Below are 16,057 nucleotides of genomic sequence, written 5' to 3'. Positions count from 1 at the left end.
GTTACAGTTACCGTTTAAAAAGGTGGTATTTAGAATACAGTTACTTTGTTGAACTAAATGGATTAATTTATGGTAATTTCCTGTTTCATATTGTGCGGGTCAGGACTGTTAGGGTTTTGTGTGACATCTGTGTTCTGTTGTTCCAGGTGGCAGCGTTGCGGTTGCCATGGTTACAGGGTGACGCTCTCTCTGTGTGTGTTACCTGGGTGAGAGAGCGCCTTTTTGTTGTTGTTGGCATAGCCCTAAAGAATGTAGTCTCATGGGCAGTGTAGTCCGTGCTGCCTCTCTGTCTCTCGCTAGCAAAGTTGACCCAGACAACAAAGTAAAGCTATTTTTCAGCTACGAGCCCGACACGGAACCCGCCGTATTAGCTATAAAACAGCTATATTATGGTTTTAGTTGGGCATTTTAACAGGGTGGCCTAGGGGGATTGACTCACTTGTGGAGCCAACCTCAAGTTAGTGGGGTTGTGTTTTTTGGCCCGTCTGCATTGTGTTCATTTTTCAACCCTGGTGGGTGCTGCTTGATCTGTACACAAGTCAGGGATATAGCAAGATGCCATGTTCTTACTATTAAAACTTAGTGCTATTGTACAGCCTCTACCCATGACTTCTCATTAAATCTGGATGGCGTCCAGTAGGAACAGGCAAGTATGCTGATTTGTAGATAGTCAAATGCACACATGGCAACATGCATACTCACATATATGATACCTGTACATTTGTTTTACTGTCTACCTCAGACAAAACAAAGATCAGTAACCGTCTAACATTTAAGGTCTGGTTTTTCTCATGCGTTGTGCTGCTGTCTTTGAGTATATGCTTTATATCAGTGGTGTTATTAAATATGGTGTAATATGACAAAAATACGTTTTCAAAATGGACCTAGGAGCTTTTGGATATGTAGATATTTGAATGTATGAACAAGTTTGAGCTTTCGTAGGAACATCTGAAAATGTTTTAAACCACATTTTACTCGAGTGCTGAGTCTCAAACACTTTTTATATGAGATGGTTTCTGGATTCCCTGTTTTGATGCCTGGAGCTTTGGCATTTTTGCCATAACTTTGGAGGCACAAGTAACCATATTTTGCTGGGAGGGGGTGCCTGAGGAGTGTACTGAAATATAGTATCTATCTAATCATCCATCCATCCAGCTGTGCCTAATGATACAAACATCACTAAAATAGCTGGAGATGTACCTGTAGTGATAACAACCATCTTTTGCACCAGGGTGCAACCATGTTCATTTATTTTCTAAAGTTCTATATTTTAACTTGAGGTCTTATAGGAATGGTTCACTTAGATCTGGAAATGGCATTTTTCTCACACCAGCTCTCCAGCAGAACGAAAAACAGCTGCTTGTTAAGAGTTTAAAAATGAAAAACTCCAAACTGTGATTTCAGAGGATCGAAGGCTTCAGTTTTGACACCAGTCCATGCCCACAGCAAGCTGCTGTACAGCACTAGTCTGTCACAGGATGGACTTGGCTGATGAAAATCAGACACCTGATTTGTGACAGCTGCACATAAAGAAAGACCATTACCATTTCTAAGAACCCAATCAGTCTGATGACTGATATATATTTATATATATTTAGCTCAAAGAGCGAGGCGGGAAGTAAATATTTTTACTGGATTTTTCCATTTAATGATATGCAGCAGATGTGGAATGAGAAAAAGGCGAGAGGCAACACTTTACTGATTGTGCCAGTGCCAATATGAAATGACTGAGCGACAAGTTAGCATTATAGAGGTTAAAGGCTGCATATCCTTTACTGGGACTCTTGTATGTATGAACTCTTAAACCTCAAATAACAGGGTTTTACAACAAAAAGCCTGCAGTTGTTTTAGTCAAATCTGAGCCTTTGATTGTATGGTTTGGCTGAGGGAACTGAGGATTTGTTATTTATTAAAGACATTATGCTAAAATCTCATTTTCAACTCTGATGAAAACTGGACAAATTGTGCGCTCTTCTTAGGATCGGTTGGCTTTGGCGGGGTATGTGTGTGCATAAATGTGCCTTTGTTCCTATGCATGCGTGTGTGTGAATCAGTCAAAATAAGGCCTCTGAATTTCCCCTGCAGCCATCACTGAAAGTTGTCAATCACCTCCTCTTTTAATTCCAAAAAGATGAGCGCTCACATGCTAAAGCTACACCCTCCTCGCTACAGGCTTTGGCACTGCCTCTGAAGCCTGTTGGTCTGCTCTTAACCCAAAATATGGTTCCAGGATGACGGGCACAAAAGACATATTTATCAAATGAATAGTGGCGCCACATTAACAATTCACATTTTTGTTTGATTCAAAGCATTAAATCTACAAAAATAAGGCATATCGGATAGCAAATGGAAAGCATGACTGTTTATGACTGTGTATTTCAGTTTGTGTGTGTGTGTGTGTGTGTGTGTGTGTGTGTGTGTGTGTGTGTGTGTGTGTGTGTGTGTGTGTGTGTGCGTTAGTATCCCCTGGAAAGATGAAGTGAGACGTGTTGTACTTGTCTTAGCAGAGGGGTGTTTCATTAAAGTGCTGTATATATGCATAAAAAATATAATTATAAAAAAGTAGGAGTATAATAAAAAACAGAGTTCTGCAGTCTGACTTTAGCCTATAAATAAAGAATAATACAAAACAAATATTGCTTTGCTGGGATTGATGAGTCATCGATGAGTCGAACAAATCATCTTGGCCTTTAACAAATTCCTAAAACAGGTAAAACTGCTCAACTAAAGTGGAATTGTCTCATATCATAATCAAATAAATAGTCTAATAATTTTTTTCATAGGAAATGCATAAAATACTGACTTGGTTTAGCTATTGAAGCCATAATGCCACCACTGCTCCAGTCATGGAATCAGCAAGGATAAAAAAAAAAAAATAGACTTGGAATATCATCCCAGGAAGACTTTATAGTCAGACAAACACCCTAAATTTACTCTGATGTTTTTGAGCTCAGTGTTTGCTTTCATTTCAGCCTGATCTTTAAATAGGACAACAGATGGAAATTAGCCTTTGGCTATAATCTGGCATGTTTACATTCATGTAATTTTTTTTTTTTTACATTTATGTTCATTAACATGCACTGTCCTAAATAAATAAATAAATAAATAAATAAATGCATCTGCATATCTGTGTAATAACATGTTTAGAATATGAATGTTATCTAAATCTGATAACAATACACAAAAACAGCAAGAAGAGTCACCTTTACAGATCCACTTAGCTCTCAGGTTGTGAAATACTTTAACAGGAGGCGACTGATAGTGAGAACAGGTCAGTGTTGACAGATATTGTGCTTAGAAGGGGTTTTGTAGGCTCCTCTCCTTGAGCATTGCATTCTGTAAATGCATCTCAGTCCTTAGTTTCCACCTGCCATCTACAGTAGGACGCCCCCACCTGGCCACCCTTCGTCTTCACTGACAGGTGAGGACAAAGATCCTGCAGAGTGCAAGGCTTTGCACATGGCATCAGGTTTAACCAGCTGTCACCAAGCTTTAAGGGAATGGAGAAATGATGGAGAGTTTGAATGTGCATGCACGTGTGTGAGTGTACTTGAATGTACTGTACACTCAAGCATATGTACACGCGTGTGCATATGTGTGTGTGCGGGGGACACCGCAGAAACAGGGAACCTGTTTCTAGTTAAAAGCAGAAGCCCCCACAACAAAGGCCCTGGCCGGGGGAGTCATAACGAGGAGAATATCATTTTTCTTTGGCCTCTGTGATCTGCCATTCTTACGTTTCACTTTCAAAGCTCTGCTTGCTGGCAGAAGTCCTCCGCTCCGCATCTCTGATAGACGGAAAGGCGGAAAACTGCCCTCTGCCTCTCCTCACCTCTCTTCTTCCAAAAAAAGGAAAGAGAATGAAAAGAAAAATGCCTGCTTTACTTACCATGGCTGATAAAAGAGTAGTGGGAGCCTGGCTCTGAGGAGATCCTGGTTACAGTAGTGTGTTTGAGGTTTGTGACTTCCTGATAAAAACCTATTTAGGAATTGCCTTCAATTTTCCCACAAAGAAAACAAATCACTAGATTTCTCATCATTTATCCCCTTTTTAAAACACTCAAGATTAAGAACGTTGATGATGTTATACTGCTTTGATGAAGACTGTATTTCACTGGAGCACTGACTGTAAACTGTTGTTGTAACAGGAAACATTTTGCCTTTTAGTAGCTTATTAGAAGGAACTCTCGAGAGTTTCATTTAAAGCTTTATTCCAGCTGAATAAGACTTTCAAAAGACATTAAAAACAAAGTATGCCAGTGGAAATCATTTGCCCACATCCATGACCTACAATTCAATTATAGAAATTCTTGCACACTTAAATCATTTAGGGGCTAGCTCATTTGTTCAGTCTTTTGTTGTTGCTTGTACACTACACAGTCCATGTTTTAAAAGCAGGATTTCTTGCATTTCCTTTCCTCGAACTCAACCGTAGGCTGGAACCTGGCCACTCACCACTCCTTACCCACAAAAGCCCCTTATAGTTGCCTTAAAAAAATTCACAAATCATCACAACTTTACCACAGCAAATGTTCTGATCAGTGCGCTTGTCAACAACCAAATCATTCCAGTTTGACCTGCAATTTTTGTGAAACTTTTATTTTACCACATATACAGAAATCAAAACGATCTGTCCGGATTCAGTGTTCTTCCGATCACAGCACTTCATCACTCACCTGGTATAAGACATGTAGCAATAAAAAATGATTGATTTGTTTATTTTTAGACATAAATAGAATGTTTTTCAATTAAAAGGCAATAAGATTGATATGTGCAGATCATTATTACTACATATTCTAAAGAAATCACCTTAAAAGTAGATGCAGGAATTCAAAAACAATTGTGATGCTTAAAATATATAAAAATCTGACCTTTTTAAAAAAAATAAAAAATGTATGCTTATTTTGAATTCGGTGCTAGTAACTATTTAAAAAAAGGTTCATTTTCCTAGCATTGCATTCTGTTTTTGTTTACATTGTACATAATGTTTTAACTTTTTCGGGGAAAAACTTCTGCTTCCGCCGCTCACAGCCAGTGAGAATATTTCTCATATTCAGTATTTATATTTTATGTTTGTAATAAAAAACTTTTTTTAGGAGACAAACTGTGTATTTGCAGTTTGTAATGTTAGTGCGGCTCCCAATTAGAAAATGACTCAATACAGGCTTCTGTTTAAAAACTGAAATATCAGTTTTTAAATTTTTTTCAGTTCTATCTCCTGGCTATCAGGTCACTTTGGTGTAGAAACACAGCAGCCTCTGCAGCATCAGTTGTACAATGCATATTGCACGAGCTGTTGGGTATTCCTTGAAGTCATGATGGGTCCGCTCATGTGTTGAGCAGATCTAGGATTCGGACTTGATTCCTGCAGTCTAGCAGGGATATTATTCACTCTACTGGTATTTATAGGCGGAAGGAAAGCGGCTTTGATAGAGCCTCTCTTGAGCATACTCCAAGAAGAGATGTACTCATGTCCTCAACCTCTTGCCTCTTCCCCTTTTCATCTCACTTTAATTCCTATCAGACAGTAAGGGAAACTTCTGAAGCTATAAATATATGGATATATATGGACTGATGTGAGAAGAGAGATGGAAAACTCAGCTCCATTAAAATACTAAGCAGCAAAAGATTTCCATTGAACTGCCTTGTAAAACGCTTAACGGATATTCAAATTTTAGACATCTAAGAGGTGTCAATTGGATGTTTGCTCAGAGGGGATCACTCTGTCAACCTTAATGTCACACACAGATTACACTCCTTTTCTTAATTTTCAGATGTGCCCTCAATGCATTTCATTACTGTCCACATTTTTTGGACAGGGTTTTGATGTGGAGTTCAGGCTTTGAAAAGCATTCAACCATATGTTGCAATTGTTGTTACTGTTGTAACTTCTGAACTCACACACACTTTTACCACTGAGAAGCCAGAAAAAGGGCCGATGCTGCCTGTGTGCCAGTTGTTGACTGAGATACAGAACTCTGCAGGGTTCCTGCTCACTGAATCTAGGCTAGGAGGCCTCAAGGGGAAATAATGAAGCTGTATATATAGGTATATAATATAGTTATATAATCAGTATCTAGTAGAACATCTTCATGGCAAACATTTCCACTTGCAGCAGGAATGCATTTATTCAGAGATTAATCTGCTTCATTGAGCCAGCAAGAAAACTTGTGCTGCAGAGCACATTTTCTTTTACATTTCATTCATTACCTATAAATGACAAAATTAGAAAGAAAAGAAAACTAATTGGCACTATAGGGTTCAAAGCAATGCTAAACAGCTGCATATGAATCTAACTCAGATGGGATACTTCTATTATACAGGCTTATTATTGAATTTATGAGTAGGCTGTCTGATATTTGTTACACCAAATCTTTCCTCACATCTTCTCCTTATCAATTTCTCTATCTGAATTTGAGTGAAAGCTCACAAAAGTTTCAGATACTGCAGCAAAGGTAAAGAAAAACACATCTGGACTTGTCTGCACTGCGCTCTGTTTTTCTGAAATACTGCTCCTGCTGCTCGCTGCTTCAAACTCACCCAGTATTTAAGTTGCAGAGACACCATCATCCATACATCTGTACTGCAGGTTGAGAGTCACAGTGCTCTGCCACAGCTGCCTTAGAAATCTGCGCCCCATGTGTCAGAGATGTATTGGTATTGAGTGGTGTTTGTTATACAGGGAGTGCAGAATTATTAGGCAAGTTGTATTTTTGAGGAATAATTTTATTATTGAATTATTGTACTGTTTTCCCTCCTTGTAAATCTCACATTTGATGATGATGGACCACAGGCTCTCAATGGGGTTCAGATCAGGTGAACAAGGAGGCCATGTCATTAGTTTTTCTTCTTTTATACCCTTTCTTGCCAGCCACGCTGTGGAGTACTTGGACGTGTGTGATGGAGCATTGTCCTGCATGAAAATCATGTTTTTCTTGAAGGATGCAGACTTCTTCCTGTACCACTGCTTGAAGAAGGTGTCTTCCAGAAACTGGCAGTAGGACTGGGAGTTGAGCTCGACTCCATCCTCAACCCGAAAAGGCCCCACAAGCTCATCTTTGATGATACCAGCCCAAACCAGTACTCCACCTCCACCTTGCTGGCGTCTGAGTCGGACTGGAGCTCTCTGCCCTTTACCAATCCAGCCACGGGCCCATCCATCTGGCCCATCGAGACTCACTCTCATTTCATCAGTCCATAAAACCTTAGAAAAACCAGTCTTGAGATATTTCTTGGCCCAGTCTTGACGTTTCAGCTTGTGTGTCTTGTTCAGTGGTGGTCGTCTTTCAGCCTTTCTTACCTTGGCCATGTTTCTGAGTATTGCACACCTTGTGCTTTTGGGCACTCCAGTGATGTTGCAGCTCTGAAATATGGCCAAACTGATGGCAAGTGGCATCTTGGCAGCTGCACGCTTGACTTTTTTCAGTTCATGGGCAGTTATTTTGCGCCTTGGTTTTTCCACACGCTTCTTGCGACCCTGTTGACTATTTTGAATAAAACGCTTGATTGTTCGATGATCACGCTTCAGAAGCTTTGCAATTTTGAGACTGCTGCATCCCTCTGCAAGATATCTCACTATTTTTGACTTTTCTGAGCCTGTCAAGTCCTTCTTTTGACCCATTTTGCCAAAGGAAAGGACGTTGCCTAATAATTATGCACACCTGATATAGGGTGTTGATGTCATTAGACCACACCCCTTCTCATTACAGAGATGCACATCACCTAATATGCTTAATTGGTAGTAGGCTTTCGAGCCTATACAGCTTGGAGTAAGACAACATGCATGAAGAGGATGATGTGGACAAAATACTCATTTGCCTAATAATTCTGCACTCCCTGTATGTGTGTGTGTGTGTGTGTGTGTGTATATATATATATATATATATATATATATATATATTAGGGGTGCAACGATATTCGTATCGATATTGAACCGTTCGATACAGTGCTTTCGGTTCGGTACGCATATGTATCGAACAATACAAAATTTGTAATTTATTTTATCAACTTTACTTCTGACGATGCTGTCTGTGTTGAGCGCTCAGTGAATCTGCATTCGACTGCTCCGCCTAGGGTCGACAGTGCAGCCTAGGCGGAGTAGTCGAACGCAGATTCACTGAGCGCTCAACACAGACAGCATCGTCAGAAGGAAGAGCGCAGGGCAAGCTAGCAAGACAGAAGTTAAGCTCTCCTTGCAACATGGACCTCCCCCACCCTCATTCAGATCTGGCGTTTGGAATTATTTTGGTTTTCATGTGACGTATGACCCTGAAAGTAAGCGAGTCATGGACTAAAGTAAAACAGTATGTTGGATGTGCCATGCAATGCTCAATTACATGGGTGGGAACTAGTGTGTTAGCGCAGTTAGCTCGTTAACGTGTTTGCCGTCTAGCCCCATGCACGGGGCGATCGGCGGTAGCTCGTTAACGGAGATTTGCCGTGTTGTGGCATTAAGGTCATTTCAACGAGATTAACCTGAAAGCACAAGTGGGAACACAACGAATATGACTGCACATTTACGCCGACATCATCGTAGTGCAAAGACAAGTGGAAGCAGAAAAAAAAACAAGCAAGCATGCTACTAACCTTAGCCGAGTCATTTAGACAGCTGTTTAATATGCTGCTGAGAATATAGCCCAGAAGAAGCGGATAGTATAGCTTTTATTTTGGAAAGAGCCATTTCTCTGTAATAAACTCTCTTTTCCAAAGATGAGTGATTCCTCAATCAGATACAGGGCTTGCAATATCGCTAGCCCGACGTCCCGGAGCTAGCGATCTTTTCAGTCGGGCTACCAAAATCTATCTCTTCCCTGCCCATCGGGCTATTGTAGGAAAAATATATGTCAATGCTTTTGCATTCTTTCAGAAATGTAGCTGGGTAATTATGTCATTGGCATCGGTGAGCCACTGTCAATATGTGACATATTGAAGTCGCGTTTGAATTTGCGCTTGTTTTTTTGCTTTCACTTTGCAATCGTGCGAACTGTGTATAGAGAGCGACAGCACTGATCTGTGAGTGTTGATAATTTGTGCACCAATTCCTCTGACATCGTCTTATTAATCGTTAGCTTACTATGCAAACATGACAAGTGAAATCTCCCGCAGCAAGCTTAAACATGTGAGAGGTTGATCGCGCAGAGAATCACTGAGCTTATGTGAGTACGTGTGTAAAAGCATTTCAGTTCTGCTGAGCCAAATAAGACAGGTCAGGGTGAAGAAGTGACAGCCAAAGAAAAGCTTACCACAAAACGGAGAAGTTATGACAAATCAGACTATAAGGCAAAAAGAAAGTGCAGCTTTATGGTTTCATGGACAAAATAATTTCTGTGGCTGCGATATGATGAGCTAAATAACCAGGGCTGCACATAAGTGGTCCGCAGGTGCGCATTCGCTGTCAAAATAAAAAACACGCACAAGGGTTAGGGTTAAATTTAAAAACTGTACTTTTGAGTTAAAATATATATTTATAATTTTAATAAATGACAAATTAAAAATGCATGAACATTTTTTGTATCGAAAAAATATCGAACCGTGACACCAAAGTATCGAACCGAACCGTGAATCTTGTGTATCGTTGCACCCCTAATATATATATATATATATATATATATATATATATATATATATATATATATATATATATATATATATATATATATATATATATGTATACACACAAGGCTGGAGATGGAGCAATACTGGAAGAGCATATGGGAGAAGGACACAACCCATAACAGCAATGCTCAGTGGCTAGTGGATCTGAGGGCAGACCATAGCGACCTCCCTGAACAGGGTCCAGTAACCATCACAGTGGCAGATATCCAAGAAAGGGTCTCCAGTATGAAGAGTTGGACAGCACCAGGGCCACACATGGTTCACGCCTACTGGCTGAAGAAGCTGACTGCACTTCACGAGCGTCTGGCAGCACAAATGAACCAGCTGCTAGTTAACGAGAGACACCCGGAATGGCTAACCGAAGGTCGAACGGCCCTGATCCCCAAGGACCCCAAGAAGGGACCGGTCCCATCCAACTACCGACCAATAACCTGCCTCAGTACTACATGGAAGCTCCTGTCAGGCATCATATCGGCTAAGATGAACAGGCACATGGGTCAATACATGAGTGGGGCACAGAAAGGGATTGGCAAGAATACCAGAGGCGCAAAACACCAGCTACTGGTAGACAGAACAGTCAGCCGAGACTGCAAGACCAGACTGACCAACCTGTGCACTGCCTGGATTGATTACAAGAAGGCCTATGACTCAATGCCCCACAGCTGGATACTGGAATGCTTAGAATTGTACAAGATCAACAGGACCCTAAGAGCCTTCATCAGGAACTCAATAGGGATGTGGCGTACAACACTAGAGGCCAACTCCAAGCCCATAGCACAAGTCACCATCAAGTGCGGGATCTACCAAGGAGATGCTCTGTCCCCACTGCTGTTCTGCATAGGCCTGAACCCCCTCAGTGAGATCATTAACAAGACTGGCTACGGATACCGACTACGGAACGGAGCAGTTGTCAGCCACCTCCTGTACATGGATGACATCAAGCTGTATGCCAAGAGTGAACGAGACATCGATTCACTGATCCACACTACCAGGCTATACAGCAATGACATTGGAATGTCGTTCGGACTGGAGAAGTGTAGTTGAATGGTAAAAAAGAGAGGGAAGGTAGTCAGAACTGAGGGGATTGAACTACCAGAAGGCAACACTGCAGACATAGAGGACAGTTACAAGTACCTGGGGATCCCGCAGGCAAATGGGAACCATGAAGAGGCCGCTAGGAAAGCTGCAACCACCAAGTACATGCAGAGGGTCAGGCAAGTCCTGAGGAGTCAGCTGAATGGTAAGAACAAGATCCGGGCCATCAACACCTACGCCCTGCCCGTGATCAGGTACGCTGCTGGGGTAATAGGCTGGCCAAAGGAGGAGATAGAAGCCACTGACATAAAGACAAGAAAACTCCTTACCATGCGTGGAGGGTTTCACCCCAAGTCCAGCACCCTGAGGCTGTACGCTAAGCGGAAGGAAGGGGGCCGGGGACTGGTGAGTTTCAGCACCACAGTCCAGGATGAGACAACGAACATCCAAGAATGCATTGGGAAGATGGCCCCAACTGACCGAGTGCTCAGTGAATACCTCAGGCAGCAGAAACCCAAGAAGGAGGGAGACGAGGAACCATCATGGAAGGCCAGGCCCCTGCACGGTATGTACCACCGGCAGATAGAGGAGGTTTCTGATATCCAGAAATCCTACCAGTGGCTGGACAAAGCTGGACTGAAAGACAGCACAGAGGCACTAATCATGGCAGCACAAGAACAAGCTGTGAGTAAGTAAGTGTAAGTGTAAGTGTTAGTCCCCATAGGGAAATAGTTCCTCTGCATTTAACCCATTCACCCAGTGAAGCAGTGGGCAGCCGCCAGTGCAGCGCCCGGGGAGCAGTGTGTAGGGACGGTACCTTGCTCAGGGGTACCTCAGGGTAGCCGTTCAGTGGAGTCGAACCCCCGACCTTCCGATCACGGGGCCACCACTCTACCTACTGAGCTATCCCTGCCCATCCCCAAGAGCCATAGAGGCTGGGGTCTATCACACCAGGCAAGACCCCAGGTGCAGGCTGTGTAAAGATGCCGCAGAGACAATCCAGCACATAACAGCAGGGTGCAGGATGCTAGCAGGCAAAGCATACATGGAACGCCATAACCAAGTGGCCGGCATAGTGTACAGGAACATCTGTGCCGAGTATAACCTGGAAGTCCCGAGGTCAAAATGGGAGATGCCCCCAAGGGTGGTGGAGAATGACCGAGCTAAGATCCTGTGGGACTTCCAGATACAGATGGACAAAATGGTGGGGGCTAACCAACCGGACATAGTGGTGGTAGACAAACAGAAGAAGACGGCCGTAGTGATCGATGTAGCGGTTCCGAATGACAGCAATATCAGGAAGAAGGAACACGAGAAGCTGGAGAAATACCCAGGGCTCAGAGAAGAGCTCGAGAGGATGTGGAGGGTGAAGGTAACAGTGGTCCCCGTGGTAATCGGAGCACTAGGTGCGGTGACTCCCAAGCTAGGCGAGTGGCTCCAGCAGATCCCGGGAACAACATCGGAGATCTCTGTCCAGAAGAGCGCAGTCCTAGGAACAGCTAAGATACTGCGCAGGACCCTCAATACATCAGGAAGATGGCCACAACCAAACGTGTGCTCAGTAAATACCTCAAGCAACAAAACCCAAGAAAGAGGAGGAAGAGGAGGAACCAACATGGAAGGCCAGGCCCCTGCACAGTATGTACCACCGGCAGATAGAGGAAGTGGCTGACATCCAGAAATCCTACCAGTGGCTGGACAAAGCTGGACAGAAAGAGGCACAGAGACACTAACTCATGGCAGCACAGATCTATAGAGGTTGGGATCTATCACACCAGGCAAGACCCCAGGTGCAAGCTGTGTAAAGATCCCCCTGTGACAATCCAGCACATAACAGCAGGATGCACGATGCTAGCAGGCAGGGCATACATGGAACACCATAACCAAGTGGTCAGTATACAGAAACATCTGTCCCGAGTATGGCCTGGAAGTTCTGAGGTCAAAATGGGAGATGCCTTTCATGGTGGTCAAGAATGACCGTGTTAAGATCCTGTGAGACTTCCAGATACAGACGGACAAACTGGTGATGGCTAACCAACTGGACATAGTGGTGGTAGAGAAACAGAAGAAATGGCTGTAGTGATAGATGTAGTGGTTCTGAATGACAGCAACATCAGAAGGAAGGAACATGAGTAGCTGGAGAAGTACTGAGGGCTCACAGAAGAGCTTGAGAGGACGTGGAGGGTGAAGGTAATGAGTGGTCCCAGTAGTAATCAGATCATTTGGTGCAGTAACCCCCTAGGTGAGTGGCTCTAGCAGATCCCAGATCTCAGTCCAGAAGAGCGTAGTACTAGGAACAGCAAAAACAAAACAAGATTTTCAATATCTCATCATCTATAGTTCATAAAATCATCAAAAGATGCAGAGAATCTGGAGAAATCTCTGTGCGTAAGGTTGAAAATCAGTATTAAATGTCTGTGATCTTTGGACCCTCAGATGGCACTGCACTAAAAGTAAGCATGGCTCTGTCATGGAAAACAGTGCATGGGCTCAGGGACCCTTCAAGAAATTACTTTCTGTGAACACAGTTTACTGTGCCATCCCCAAATACAGGATAAAGTTCTGTAATGCAAAGAAGAAGCCAAGTGTGATGCCATTGGAGGTGGGGGAATTTTGACGAAAAGAGACATTGCAGACATTGCAGCTCCACTTTCTCTTGGCTCAGATAAAAATTACAAAGAAAGAGCGTCTTGCCTCATTCGTCATACTCACTGTCTCTCTGCTCACCACTCAATCTTCATGCCTCCCTATCTCTTCAACTCATCAGCCCACTCCCCACCCCCGTTCCAACTTTCTCTTGCTCTCCTGGAGGATTACAGTGCATAAATACAATCCAGATGATTGCTAACCACAGATAACTGAAGAGCAGAGGGAGGCTACCAGAAATGACCAGGCCTGATAATCATTGTGTGTGTGTGTGTGTGTGTGTGTGTGTGTGTGTGTGTGTGTGTGTGTGTGTGTGTGTGTTTGTTGCTGGTTAGTTTGGGTTGACATTCATGATGAAACTGACTTCCTGGTTTCTAGGACGGGAGGATGGTGCTCCTTACAGGTCAAAGCTTTACAGAGTTGGGGACGGTTTCTAGTTACTTTGCTTTCTCCCTGGTTGTTTTTTTTTTCTTTTTTTGTAAATTGATGGTGTCCACACTCTTATGAAAATAATATTCTTCCATTTTGTCTTTAAGCTATCTTGGACCATTTCTATATATTTATGTCATATCAGCCATGTTAAAATGCTTCAGGTCCAAGTTCAGTTTATCTCATGATGAATTATATACAGTGAACTTTCTCACATTTTGTCACATTACAGCCACAAACATGAATCAATTTTATTGGAATTCCACGTGAAAGACCAACACAAAGTGGTGCACACGTGAGAAGTGGAACGAAAATCATACGTGATTCCAAACATTTTTTACAAATAAATAACTGCAAAGTGGGGTGTGCGTAATTATTCAGCCCCCTTTGGTCTGAGTGCAGTCAGTTGCCCATAGACATTGCTTGATGAGTGCTAATGACTAAATAGAGTGCACCTGTGTGTAATCTAATGTCAGTACAAATACAGCTGCTCTGTGACGGCCTCAGAGGTTGTCTAAGAGAATATTGGGAGCAACAACACCATGAAGTCCAAAGAACACAGCAGACAGGTCAGGGATAAAGTTGTTGAGAAATTTAAAGCAGGCTTAGGCTACAAAAAGATTTCCCAAGCCTTGAACATCCCACGGAGCACTGTCCAAGTGATCATTCAGAAATGGAAGAAATATGGCACAACTGTAAACCTACCAATACAAGGCCGTCCACCTAAACTCACAGGCCGAACAAGGAGAGCGCTGATCAGAAATGCAGCCAAGAGGCCCACGGTGACTCTGGACGAGCTGCAGCGATCTACAGCTCAGGTGGAGGAATCTGTCCATAAGACAGCTATTAGTCGTGCACTGCACAAAGTTGGCCTTCATGGAAGAGTGGCAAGAAGAAAGCCATTGTTAACAAAAAACCATAAGAAGTCCCGTTTGCAGTTTGCCACAAGCCATGTGGGGACACAGCAAACATGTGGAAGAAGGTGCTCTGGTCAGATGAGAACAAAATGGAAGTTTTTGGCCAAAACTAACACTGCACATCACTCTGAACACACCATCCCCACTGTCACATATGGTGGTGGCAGCATCATGCTCCGGGGGTGCTTCTCTTCAGCAGGGACAGGGAAGCTGGTCAGAGTTGATGGGAAGATGGATGGAGCCAAATACAGGGCAATCTTGGAAGGAAACCTCTTGGAGTCTGCAAAAGACTTGAGACTGGGGCGGAGGTTCACCTTCCAGCAGGACAATGACCCTAAACATAAAGCCAGGGCAACAATGGAGTGGTTTAAAACAAAACATATCCATGTGTTAGAATGGCACAGTCAAAGTCCAGATCTGACAACTGCTGTTCGCAAACGCTGTCCATCTAATCTGACTGAGCTGGAGCTGTTTTGCAAAGAAGAATGGGCAAGGATTTCAGTCTCTAGATGTGCAAAGCTGGTAGAGACATACCCTGAAAGACTGGCAGCTGTAATTGCAGCAAAAGGTGGTTCTACAAAGTATTGATTCAGGAGGGTGAATAATTACGCACGCCCCACTTTGCAGTTATTTATTTGTAAAAAAAAATGTTTGGAATCATGTATGATTTCATTCCACTTCTCACGTGTGCACCACTTTGTGTTGGTCTTTCACGTGGAATTCCAATAAAACTGATTCATGTTTGTGGCTGTAATGTGACAAAATGTGGAAAAGTTCAAGGGGGCCGAATACTTTTGCAAGCCACTGTCACATTTCTCGATTTGAGTTTTTTTCTTTTAATATTCCATCCATCCATCCATCCATCCATTCGCTTATCCTTTTCAGGGTCGCGGGGGGCGCTGGAGCCTATCCCAGCTGTCATAGGGCGAGAGGCGGGGTACACCCTGGACAGGTCGCCAGTCTGTCGCAGGGCCAACACACAGGGACAGACAACCATCCGCACTCACTTTCATTCGCACATTCACACCTAGTGACAATTTGGATTATCCAATTAACCTATCCCCACAAGCTGCATGTCTTTGGATGGTGGGAGGAAGCCGGAGTACCCGGAGGGAACCCACGCAAACACGGGGAGAACATGCAAACTCCACACAGAAAGACCCCGGCCTGATGTTGGAATTGAACTCAGGACCTTCTTGCTGTGTGGCAACAGTGCTAACCCCCCTGCCTCTTTTAATATTATAGGTCTTAATAATAGCTAAATTTTTCAACAATAATGTGATGGACTAAATGTTGTCTTTCTGATTAATTTAAGAATTTGTACAAAATTACAATAAATAACTGACAAACTACCCCCAATATTACTTTCTGCATTGTGCGGCATATAAAAAATTGTGTTTTAATTGATCCAGAAA

This window comes from Astatotilapia calliptera, chromosome 16 (genome assembly GCF_900246225.1).
Source record: "Astatotilapia calliptera chromosome 16, fAstCal1.2, whole genome shotgun sequence".
In the NCBI taxonomy this organism is placed as follows: domain Eukaryota; kingdom Metazoa; phylum Chordata; class Actinopteri; order Cichliformes; family Cichlidae; genus Astatotilapia; species Astatotilapia calliptera.
The sequence above is the reverse complement of the archived record's forward strand: the minus strand, read 5'-3'. Positions refer to the sequence as shown.